General features: G+C 35.0%; 1 protein-coding gene and 1 long non-coding RNA gene across 3 annotated transcripts in view; one reads left to right on the top strand and one right to left on the bottom strand.

Annotated features, from left to right (window-relative positions):
- rspo1 (R-spondin 1) overlaps positions 1-2,935 on the bottom strand; it is a 26,307-nt gene extending 23,372 nt beyond the window's left edge. Inside the window, exon 1 of one of the 2 annotated variants that reach the window (XM_016508036.1) lies at positions 2,652-2,935. The gene's annotated coding sequence lies outside the window, so the exon portion shown is untranslated. Of the gene's footprint in view, positions 1-2,555; positions 2,597-2,651 lie in introns of those variants that run through there. The other variant, XM_016508037.1, reaches the window with a different exon arrangement.
- Positions 1,618-3,990, top strand: LOC107704955 (uncharacterized). The gene is made up of 3 exons (XR_001636025.1): positions 1,618-2,018; positions 3,540-3,635; positions 3,849-3,990. It is a non-coding gene; the product is annotated as an uncharacterized LOC107704955 (long non-coding RNA).
- Positions 3,991-11,201: the final 7,211 nt, after the last annotated feature.

Here is an 11,201-nt window from a genome sequence, read left to right on the forward strand (position 1 = left end):
TGTTTGTCTTTTCATCCTGAAATGCGAGCAAATGTTGGATCACAATAATTAAGAACAACAGTTTCCACAAATCCCTTCACTGGATTGGGATGTTCTCTTTTATTCTGGAGGACAAGGGCAGTGACTGTAACATCGAGCGTATTTTGCAGTATTAAACACGTATTTATACCGATTTCATCAGGCTCCGAAAAAACACAAAGAATGGCCTTCTCAGCTGCCATAGTTGCAACTCTTGCGTCATCAGAACAGAGTGTTCAACGCATCACCGTTTCCGTTTAAAAAACATTTTGCACCGTTTTTGTCGGGGCTGAACGCAGCCCAGGTGAAAGGCCAGAAAAACAAGGTGGAAAATGTGGGCTAAATGTTTACTTGATTCTTAAGAAATACTTTCATGACTCCGTTTTATGCTTAATATTTTTTCTGAACTCTAACTGCATATGGAGACTTTTAGCACAAGAGGTCATATTATTTTACTTGGTGTGATTTATCCTCCTCTACTTATGTATCGCATGTATGCATTAAACAACCTCTTTATTTAAAATCTTTCCAAAGTTATTTGATTTTGCACATTTGCAGTATATAAATATCTTGATCTTTTGTTCCCAAAGGCACACTGTTTATAACATAAACAAATAACATTGATGTTACCATTACATAGTCGCATTCTAGCTTTTATTTCTGGGTGGCACCTGATGATGGTTCTATGCCCAGAACACATGGACAACATCCAGAGCATCACATTAAACAGCATAATCAGCATGTTACAAGGCTGACATTATAAACTCTGTCAAATCATTTAGTAAATAAAGGAACTTTAGGCTACCTGCCAGTGAGCTATTAGCCTGCATATGCTTACTGCTGGGAAGTCACGCTATCATTTGATATCAACGAAAATAGCTCATTCTTTACTATACTCTTTCAGAAATACATAGGCTACATCCAATAACAGAAGCACTGCAAAATATTTTTTCATGTTACAACAGCACCAATATTATTGTGGATAAGCTATATAGGCAACAAATCACACAAAGTAGTGACACAAAAGAGTAGGCTACAAGTAGCCAAATTCTGATGAATGACTGGCGAATTACGTCATATCTATGGCTAATCAGGAAAACCCACCGCATTTCTCAGTGATGAGAAAGCTACTATGAAACTGCAGCTTGCCAAGACATACATTAGGCTAATCATAATTTAAAGTTGCTGTTCTGAAGATTAGAGTGACTGTAGAAACATTTAACAACAATATAAGTCAAATTAAGTCGCAAACACAGTAGACCATCATGATTTAGTCAGGTTTTAATCTGTTCATGTATGTGTGAACAGTCCGAACGAACCGATTCACTACGATGAATCAGACCACGCTACTCGAGAGAGTGGACCTTTTACGAAGAACCGGTTCACTCTGAATGAGGTTCACGAATTAATCGGATGACTTTCTAAGGCTATAGAGGAGACTATTTAGGATGAACCAAAAAATAAATAAATAAGTAAAAAAAAAAAAAACAGCCGGATTCACTAGAACGAACTGGACTTTTCAACAGAGTGAACCATGACCGACTACTCGGACGATTTATTAGTGATTAGTGACTTCAAGATTTTTTCAGCACCCGCCATAAAACAAGAAGAAGAAGAAGAAGAAGATTTGTTCAGGATAAGATAAAAAAAAAAACCAGACAGAAATAGCGATGTAGAGTTTGGTCGCTGTTTGTTGGTAAAAACAGCTCGTTAGTGAACTGCTGAACTACTGTTAGCACAGCTGAAAAATTTAATTAAGTAAGCGAAATTCAGTTAGTTACTCCAGCGCAGTTCAGTGCCGCCCTTGACTAAAGGCGTGGAGAGTTTCTTAAGGTCTAAGATAGTTTTGTGTAAAACTGGGCAGATTATTAGGATGGTTATGCTAGATAGTGTCAACTGTGGCTTGTGAGTTAAAACAAGTGCAAGAATGTCCATGTTTATTTCATAAGTGACCACCACTGTACTCATAGGCCTACTCAATCTGTGATGGAAATGTTGAGGTAGGTTAATTAATTCATTAACTCTTGTCAGCTACACTTTAAACGTTTCAACTGTTGTTAAGATTGATGGAAAGCACTGTACTCAAATATTATTCACCCTTGGCAATATACACAAATGTGTAGGTTAAGATTTTAATAAAACAATTAAATAACGAACTAAATGCAAAACTAAGAATTTGCAAAAAAAAAAGTTAGCATTTTTCCCAGCTCTTTTCCAGTATACACTTCCAAATATGTATTGACTATCAGTTTTTTTAAAACTTTACCAATGCTTGATTGTATTAGTGCACAACCAGCTACTTGCCATTTAGTGGAAGCTTTTCACAAATTTTTACAAATTATCCTGATCTAATGAGAAAATGTAACTATTATGAATTTGTATGAATTGATTTTGTATAAAAACGTACAAATTTTAGAGCAAAAAAGATACAACCCAAATCCAACCTAATCAAATACCTCAATGGGGCATAAGCAGATTGTACAAATTCACCAATTTATCAAAAGTAGGTTTTATAGTTTAAAATAATTTCAAATTACCAAGAGAGTGTGTTGTCCTGGCCCACTCTGGTTTGGGGCTGAGCCTGCAATGTTTGTGTTAGCAAGCTATGTTTTTTTTTTTAACCACCAACTTACATATATCATGATGATCTCTAAGTCATCTAGATTTCCTCAATTGTTTTAGCTTGTCTTCTGCTTGACCAATCCTTGGATTGCTTGTCAGGACAAAGTTTAGAGTGCGTGCCATAGTCTAATAAAGAGCAGGAGAGTTTTCTTATGAGTTTTGGCTGAGCTACCAATATAAAAGAAAATATGTATTGTTTACACCAGATCTGGCCTCATATAAACCAATCTTGCATGACATGGAATCATACTAAAAGTTTTTCCTAGGATAAACGTTTTATCAAAAGTTTCCACTGAAAAACAGTTAGCCCACAGAAAAAGCTTCCCTCCTTTCTCCCATATATGTGAGTTTAAACAAGGATTAGGTGTTGCCATTTTAATTTAGGTAATTGAGAGCCATTTCCTGTCTGTTTATTGCTACACTCTAAAAAATGCTGGGTTGTTTCAACCCAGCTTTGGGTCAAATATGGACTAACCCAACTTTTGGGTTAAAAATTTAATGTAAAAATTTAACCCAACGGTTGGGTTAGTCCATATTTGACCCAAAGTTGGGTTGAAACAACCCAGCATTTTGTAGAGTGTACCGAGAGGGATCAGTATGTAAAGGAAAGAATTTAAAATGAGCTTTTCTGGATATTTTTGTCCCTCTGCAACTGTAACTTATAATTATATCATTTAAAATCAATTGATTTCCTATTTTTATTTTAGTTTTAATTTTTTTAATCTAATGTTCATTGAGACTCTGTGAAGGAAATCGAAATAATTGTGTGCTGTGCAATTCTGAAATCAGTATTCAGTATTTTATGGCCCATTCACAGCAGCTAAGAGTTGACCTGACCTGACTGCATATGAAGCTGACATCAGTCATAAAGCACTTTCCATTTCCTCACAATCCAACAGGGGGCCATAAACATCAGTTCCTGCCGATTGCTCTAGTCTAACCAGTTACCAGGAAAACTTTGACCCGTCTACATTTAGTGTAAAATCTGCTAACAGGTAGGTTTAATGTCAAGTATTTTGGGTTGCCTTGATCTTTTACAATATTGCAATTTCTTTAAATTTGGAGCAAGATATAAAAACGATTTTTTTGTGTGTGAGATGGTGATTGCAATTTATTTTATTAGTAAATTACATGTAATTATATCTCAATTAGTTTAATCCTGTTGAAGTGAAAACCAATTTCTATAAATTCGTCCAAATTCATTTCAGGGCCTGCTGCAGAGAAATATCCCAACAGCATGACGCTGCCAGGACTGTGACAACCTCCTAAGAAGCTGTAATTAATAAGCATCCATGCAGCAGTTGTTGTACACACAGCTCACCAATCTCAACCATCTTCCATGTTGTCATTGGCCAAGTAAGTGGTTTCAAAAGTGAGACACAAAATGTTACTAACCTCCAACATACAAATACTGCATACAAAACACATAAAAACAAAACACCGCTAACAGCAACATGAGAGTTTCCATAAAATGTTACTGATGTAAGAAAAAGGGTGGTTATGAAAGTGAGACTTGTAATGTTATCTGCCAGCAAGCTTAAACATGCATGCTGTCAAAACGAAACAGGATCCTTCCAACTGATTCAGAGTAGTAGGTAATTTACAAAGGAACCAATTTCATTTAGTAAATTTTGATGATTCAGGCCTTTTTTGACCAATTCTTTGAAAAGAACCGAATTAGAAGAGTCAATTATTCCAGAACTTCAGCTTGTTCTGATTCCATACATACATCATTATTGCTAAAATATTGTCAAGAAAAATTAACACAGTTTGCATTTATTGAAATAAAAAAGTATTTATTTGAAATAGAATTAACAATATAAATGTCTTGACTGATCAATTTAATGCATCGCTGCTGAATAAAATGATTAATTTCTTTCAAAAAATGTTACTAACCCCAAACATTTAAGCAGTATACACTACTGATGTAATGTAAAAGACACATAATTTGAAAAATAGCATTGCTACTAACTCGCTATTGTGAATTGTACTTAAACAAATATATTCAATACATTTAGCGTTAATGTTACTGTCCATCAATAGCTAGGCTGTTTCTGTTTCTTGAGTGGTTGTTTAGGAGGATATTTTGCTCATTTTTTCATCCACCAGGCCAAATCCAGTTGCGTGGAAAAGTACACTAAACAACTCACATTATTTGAGGTATCATTAATATTTTTAATAATTAGGTTTAGGGGTTTGGAAAAGCTTTGATATGGACTACAGCTTTGTTTCTGATTAAATATGTTTGCAGTGTAGTTGCGGACCTCTATACAGCCCTCCAATATTGTGCTATCTTCTTGACTTTAAGTGTGTGTGTTTTATGATATTTCCTGGACAACGTATGTTAACATTGGCAATAGGTTGTCTTACTGCAAATAATTCCATGTTCAATATATAGCAGTCCTTATTTATTGTTAACGTTTTGTCCAGATATCGCTGCGTGATTAATCTACATGTTTCTGAAACCGTTGTAATTCTTCTGTTCTGAATTGCTTATGAAGTTTTATCTTTAAACCTGATCTTTAAGCCTTTGTTCTCAGGGGAACTTGAAAAGCTTTGAGTATAGGTACCATTGATCATCTTAAAAATGTACTCGGTGGTAGCGATGATTTACACTGTTTTTAAAAGTATCAGATACACACAGCATCTGTTTCTTTTCACTGGCGCTTTGTAAAGTAACACACGGCAATGACTCTTGCAGACACCAGGAGATGAAGGAGTTCTATTGTCCTGTTCTTTTTCTCACAGATCATACTGTACCTTTGAGCCTGTAGAAATTAATAAATGGTTATTGCCATAATCCACCCCCTAGGATTTTAATCCAGCACTCCCCATGAACACAGAGGAGAAAGGAAAGCAGTGGTGGTCTCGCTCATATAGAAGAGTATAATAAGTGTCTTCAATAAGGGTGAAGAATTCACAGTGGACGCAAGACATTAAAGAAAGCATTAGCACTAAAGAAATGGTGGGAAAAGGGTTTTCTGGAGTGGGGGTTCATTCAAGGGAATAAATCCTGTCTGAGAGCTACTTTATATCAGATACAATTCCACATAGGGGAGGCTGGGGCTAGTTGTCACATGGGGAAGATGTGACAAGATAAGTTATCTCAGTAAAACGTAAAAAGGTCAAGTAAAACTACGCTAGAGTCAGGGTATATATATTTCAAATGTTATAAATTTATGTAATTTGTTCATTGCAGTTGGGCAAAACAATAGTTTCATATTTGTCGTTACCATTTTATGAATTGTTCTGTTTTTCATAATTGTTTTACTGTTAAAATATTGCTAAAAAATGTGACAACATGCCCAAAACTGCATCTCTTTAACTACAGAGTAAATGTTATTTGTTGGAATCTTTGGTTCCATAAATCTTTAGCATTCATGAAAGGGTTCTTCAGATTATGAAAATGTTAAGAAAAAAGGTTCTTTTGGAAACCCAAAATGGTTCTTTTATGGCACTGCTGTGAAAACTCCCTTTCTGAATTTTTTTTAAAGAGTTTGACTAGTGACTAGACTGTGACTAGACCCGTTGCCCCCTAACTATTGCGTTCCATTCCTGGGTGTCTGGCTGTCAGTTAAATCTTGTAATATTTTGACGAGCGATTTAAAAAGGCACATACAGCATTTACTGAGATGAGATTTATGACCTTTGGTTTTCATTTGGGAAGGACTTGTGAAGTTTATGGCCTAGCGTCTGCTTGGTATCCATTCAGACACCCCTCTTTCTTAGTAGGGAACAGAAAGCAAATCTCTATAATGGTCAGAGCAACTATCATGTGTCTTGTACAATTTGTCGTTCTCACATGGAATGATTTAGTATTGACTGTGCGGTTGTCTTGTGCAGACCCGTGATCTTTAAGATGGACATTTTATTATCTGATGTAATTTTGCATTTGCCATTTTCTTCAGCTGTATTTTAGTTGCAATTTTTTCTTTTTATTTTCACCAGTGGCTTATACCTAAAGGGATAGTCTAACCAAAAATGAAAATTCTGTCATCATTAACTCTCCCTCGTGTCATTCCTTTATGTATTTCTTTCTGCAAGTTATTTTAAAGAATGTGGGTAACCAAAGAATTTTAGGTCCCATTGATGTCCATATGAAGTCAGTGGAAAAAATATATATAACATATACATAAAAAATATTTACACATAAAAAAATATTCAGAACATTTTGAATGGCATGAGAGGGAGTAAATTAAAGGGTCTGACCCTTTAATGTAACATCCCCTATATCATTCCCTTTACAAATTATATTCACTTTAAACCTCAACAAAACCAACTGTTGCAAAAGTGATCTTTTCACTTTTTTTATTTTGGTGTGAACTGAAAGTGTGTTGTTAAACTGTGGTGCAAGTATCAGCAGGATTCTTCACACTTTCCATGCCAAATCAAAAAGCATTCCCAGCTCCCACCATCACTGCTATTAAATGTAAAAGTTAAATACCCATAAACAGTGTTCTTGGACATTGAATTTTACTAGCTTTGCTGTGATCGTTAATTAAATTTACAACACGCTTCTTAAATTTGGTGATTGCAGACGCCTCCAGCTGTATTTGGTCTCTGGAGGTCTGCAGCATGAGACGGCGTTGCAGTATTATTTTCATATTTCCAGCTAAAAGAGTAGAGCGAGTGTGGTGGAGAAGGCAAGGATAGAGAAGGCAATGACATGGACTTTAACCTAAAATGCAATGAGATGACTTGGAACAGAGTTAAAAGCCCATATTTACTCAAACAGCATCACTGCAGTCCCTCTCCAAATGGGAGTGCCACACATCACTTAGCCTGCCAAGAAACTTCCCCAAGGGAGCACTTAAAATGAGCCAGACAGCCTTTGCAGTGTCAGATAGAAGATGCTTGTGCATGCAAATATTATAAAATAGACTTTATTAAGGTAATAATTTTTGCTGAAGTCCATCAGCCAATGGTAGTTAAGGTTGTTGTAATACCTCCAGGGTAGACTGCAGAATGGCCGGTTTAACAAGGGACCTGGGGATTAATGATGTTTAATGATAGGTTTATGACTCCAGCATCTAACCGTTCGGAGCAGCAGGATGTGAACGTCAAAATAAAACATATGGATGTTCTTCAAATCTGTCATGGCTTAAAAAATGGAAAACAAAAAACATCATCATAATCCTTTGGCTAAAAGAGGGAAATGAATAATAGGCCAGAGTAAGAAATAAAATAAAGTACAATGCCGTGTTGTCGCTGGTTAATGGATTAAACATTTCTGGTTGGTCCAGGGAGAGAAAGAACCGTGTGAAATGTTGTAACAATGTCCATAGAGAGAGACAGACCGTCAGTCTGTCACGAACCTGTGACTCAAACATACATGATTCAATATGTATTATATGTAAATACACACTGCTTCTCAGAATTACAGTATGTGCGTATAGATCATTGTTGTCTTTTCATTCACATTAAGTAATTGATTTCAAATGACACCAGAAATAAAGTCAATTTTACATGAACAACTTACAAATGTTTATAAATCCTTTAATGGCTTATAGAACATTGAATTCATGGAATTATTAGGTCGATTTTATTGCATTTAATCAGAGAGATTAATTTAAGTAAATTTAAAATTATAAATCATATTTATTTAACACATTTACTCAAGTTTTATTCTGTTCTATATGATTTCTTGTGCTTGTCTTAACGTTGAAAGGAATTTAAATTTTGAATAAAAAGATCAATATAATATTATATTGTAGCTAGAAGTCTTTTATGAACACGTGCTGCATTTATTTAATAAAAAATTAAAATAGTAAAATTATGAAATATAATCACTACTCTTAAAATAACTATTTTCTATTTTAACATTGTATAAAATGTAATTTAGAACAATTTGTGGTGCCCAAGCAGAATTTTCAACATCCATCAGAAATTCTAATATGCTGATTCAGTGTAGCATTTCATTATTTCATTATTAATTTTGAAACAATTAAGCTGCTTATTATTTTTGAGGGATTTTTCAGTTTTTTTTTTTTTTTTTTGATGAAAAAAGTTAAAAACAGCATTTATTTGAATTACATACCCTATAATGTGTGTGTCTGTTTGTGTTTTAATACTTAAACATTTTAACATTTTAGATACTGTCAATCCTTCCAAATATATGTTTCGTTGTATTTCCAAATGTATAGGATGTATGTGGTGTGTTATTTTGACTAGTTAAAACTGTGCTTTTTTTTCTTGCTTTTTTTGGAGCACAACAGATGCTCCAAAATACCGTCAAAACGGTTCCATCCTTCCTGTCTTTTCACAAGGATATTCAGTGCTGTGCATGATTGCCTTCTGTCTTCACCACTAAACTTTTCTTTTGTTCTTGTAAAAGCTCATTTCATCCATCTCTTATGTTTCACTGACGAACTCCCAAATTGTGAAGTGACACCTCGGTTCTTGGGCTTCTCAGTGCATCCACGATGTGCTTTCTGAAGTTGTGCCTGTATGGTTTTCTTCATATGGTAGTCATTGACACACACTCTTTGTGCATGTGTTACTGATGAAAGACAGAATCATTTATATTATAAACAGGCATTAATTTGTTTGGTTTTCTTTTTCTCGTCATCTCCATATGAGATCTTTTCATCATTGCAATACATCAGAGCAAACAAACCACTATGTTGATGAAAAAAATGCAATAAACTTAGGAATTCCTGAACTCAGTTTTCATGCATTTACCCGTTTACATTTACCAAGAAATCTGGTTTATATGTATACTTTGCGTTGATCGACTTTCTTGCTGCATTACAATAGTATCACTGAAATATATAAAGGACATAAAAGCCCATCCATCCTCCTCTCCTTTCAAACCAAGAAACCAATAATGGCAACAGCGTGAAGTGTATGAGAGAGACGTGCCGTCTGAAAGTCAAATCAAATCGGCTCTGAAATCAAACCAAAGTGGCCTTTTAAGGCTGCAGAACGCGATACAGCCTGGCACCAGGAGTTTGACCTGATCCTACAGCTCTCTTATGGCTGGGCAACATTCCATCTTGACTGATTCGACATTTCTGCACACTTAGTCTGAAAAGGCAGGGTGGTATAAACGGTGCGATGCAGACACACTAATCCCTCCACAGCTCATACATTGTCCGCCATCGGGTTAGTCGCTCACTGGGTGTCTGCAGCATTTGCAGAAATGTTAATCTCCTCCCAAAAGGAACATGGCCATCATCTAATGCTGAAGTGTGGGAACTGCTTAGTAATGCTTGGGATATAGATAAAAGTTCTGGCAAGCAATACTATTTATATTTATTATTTATGCTTAATGTTAATAATTAATAATACTATTTTCAAATTTTATATGAAAAATATATTTAAAAAAAAACATGTTTTATTCTTAAACTGCAAGAAAAACAAAGCCATAAATCTAGAAAGTTGTGTTCCAAATTTAAGGTTGATATCTCCAAAAATGAGCTTTCGGTAAGGTTTTGTTTGGGCGCAGTACCACACATTTCAGCTATACAATTTTTTTCCCCCCATTCATTTCCAATGTGGTCACAAGGAGTATGACTAAGTGTGACTATTTTTTTTTTCAGGACTATTTAACCTTTTCGAATCATGTCCATAAAATTTGTGTTTGTGTGTGTTCACATAGCAAGTGCCAAAACCTTTACCAAGTTTCACACCATTCCGATGAAGTAAAAAAATCTAAAAAACAAAACGTAAAGCAAAACGTAAAATGTTTTGGTCAAAAATGACTGAAGCGCTCGTTTCTATGTTAGATTGATAAATGAGGCCCATTGGGTTCCAGTGCATTAGTCCTTTCTGAACATTACATTGTTACACCAGAAGGTGGCAACATGTTACTTTCTTTATGAGTGAGTCACTGAATCATTCATTTAAATGATTTGTTCAAAAATACCGATTCGTTCAGATAACCCACTGCTGTGTTTGGAGACTGACAATGGTAAATTCATAAAGGAATAGTTCACCCAAAAATTAACATTTGCTGAAACTTTACTCATCCTTCAGACCATCCAAGATGTAGATGAGCTTGTTTCTATATAGGAACAGTTTTGGAGAAATGTAGCATTACATCACTTGCTCACCAAAAGTGGAAGTAAATGGGTGCCATCAGTTCAAACAGCTGAAAAGACATCACAATAATCCACAAGTAATCCACATGACTCCAGACCATCAATATGGAGTGAATTTTGTGCCAATATTCATCAAACAAATCCAGCGTTTTGCAAATAAACACATCTGCTTTGCAAAGACAAACTTGACTTTCAAACAAAGCAAAGTGATTTGCAAATACAAAACTCTATTTGAGAGAAAATGCAGAGATATGGACAACTATATGTATTGTGTGTTACTGTCTACTACTATCTGTGAGACTCATTTGGCTTTTTATGAGGAAACTTGGCTTGATTTTCTCACAAATGCAACTTATTGCAATCCACAATACATTTGCATTTTAGTATTACAATATATTGTGACACGATATATTGTTATACCCCTGCATTGTTTTCAATGTTGGACAATTGTATCAACGTATGTAGCCTACATATTCTATATCTTGCGATCCAACAGAGGATATGGATCAGTTTTTATAG

This window comes from Sinocyclocheilus anshuiensis, unplaced genomic scaffold, assembly GCF_001515605.1.
Source record: "Sinocyclocheilus anshuiensis isolate Anshui unplaced genomic scaffold, SAMN03320099.WGS_v1.1 scaffold702, whole genome shotgun sequence".
Lineage (NCBI taxonomy): Eukaryota > Metazoa > Chordata > Actinopteri > Cypriniformes > Cyprinidae > Sinocyclocheilus > Sinocyclocheilus anshuiensis.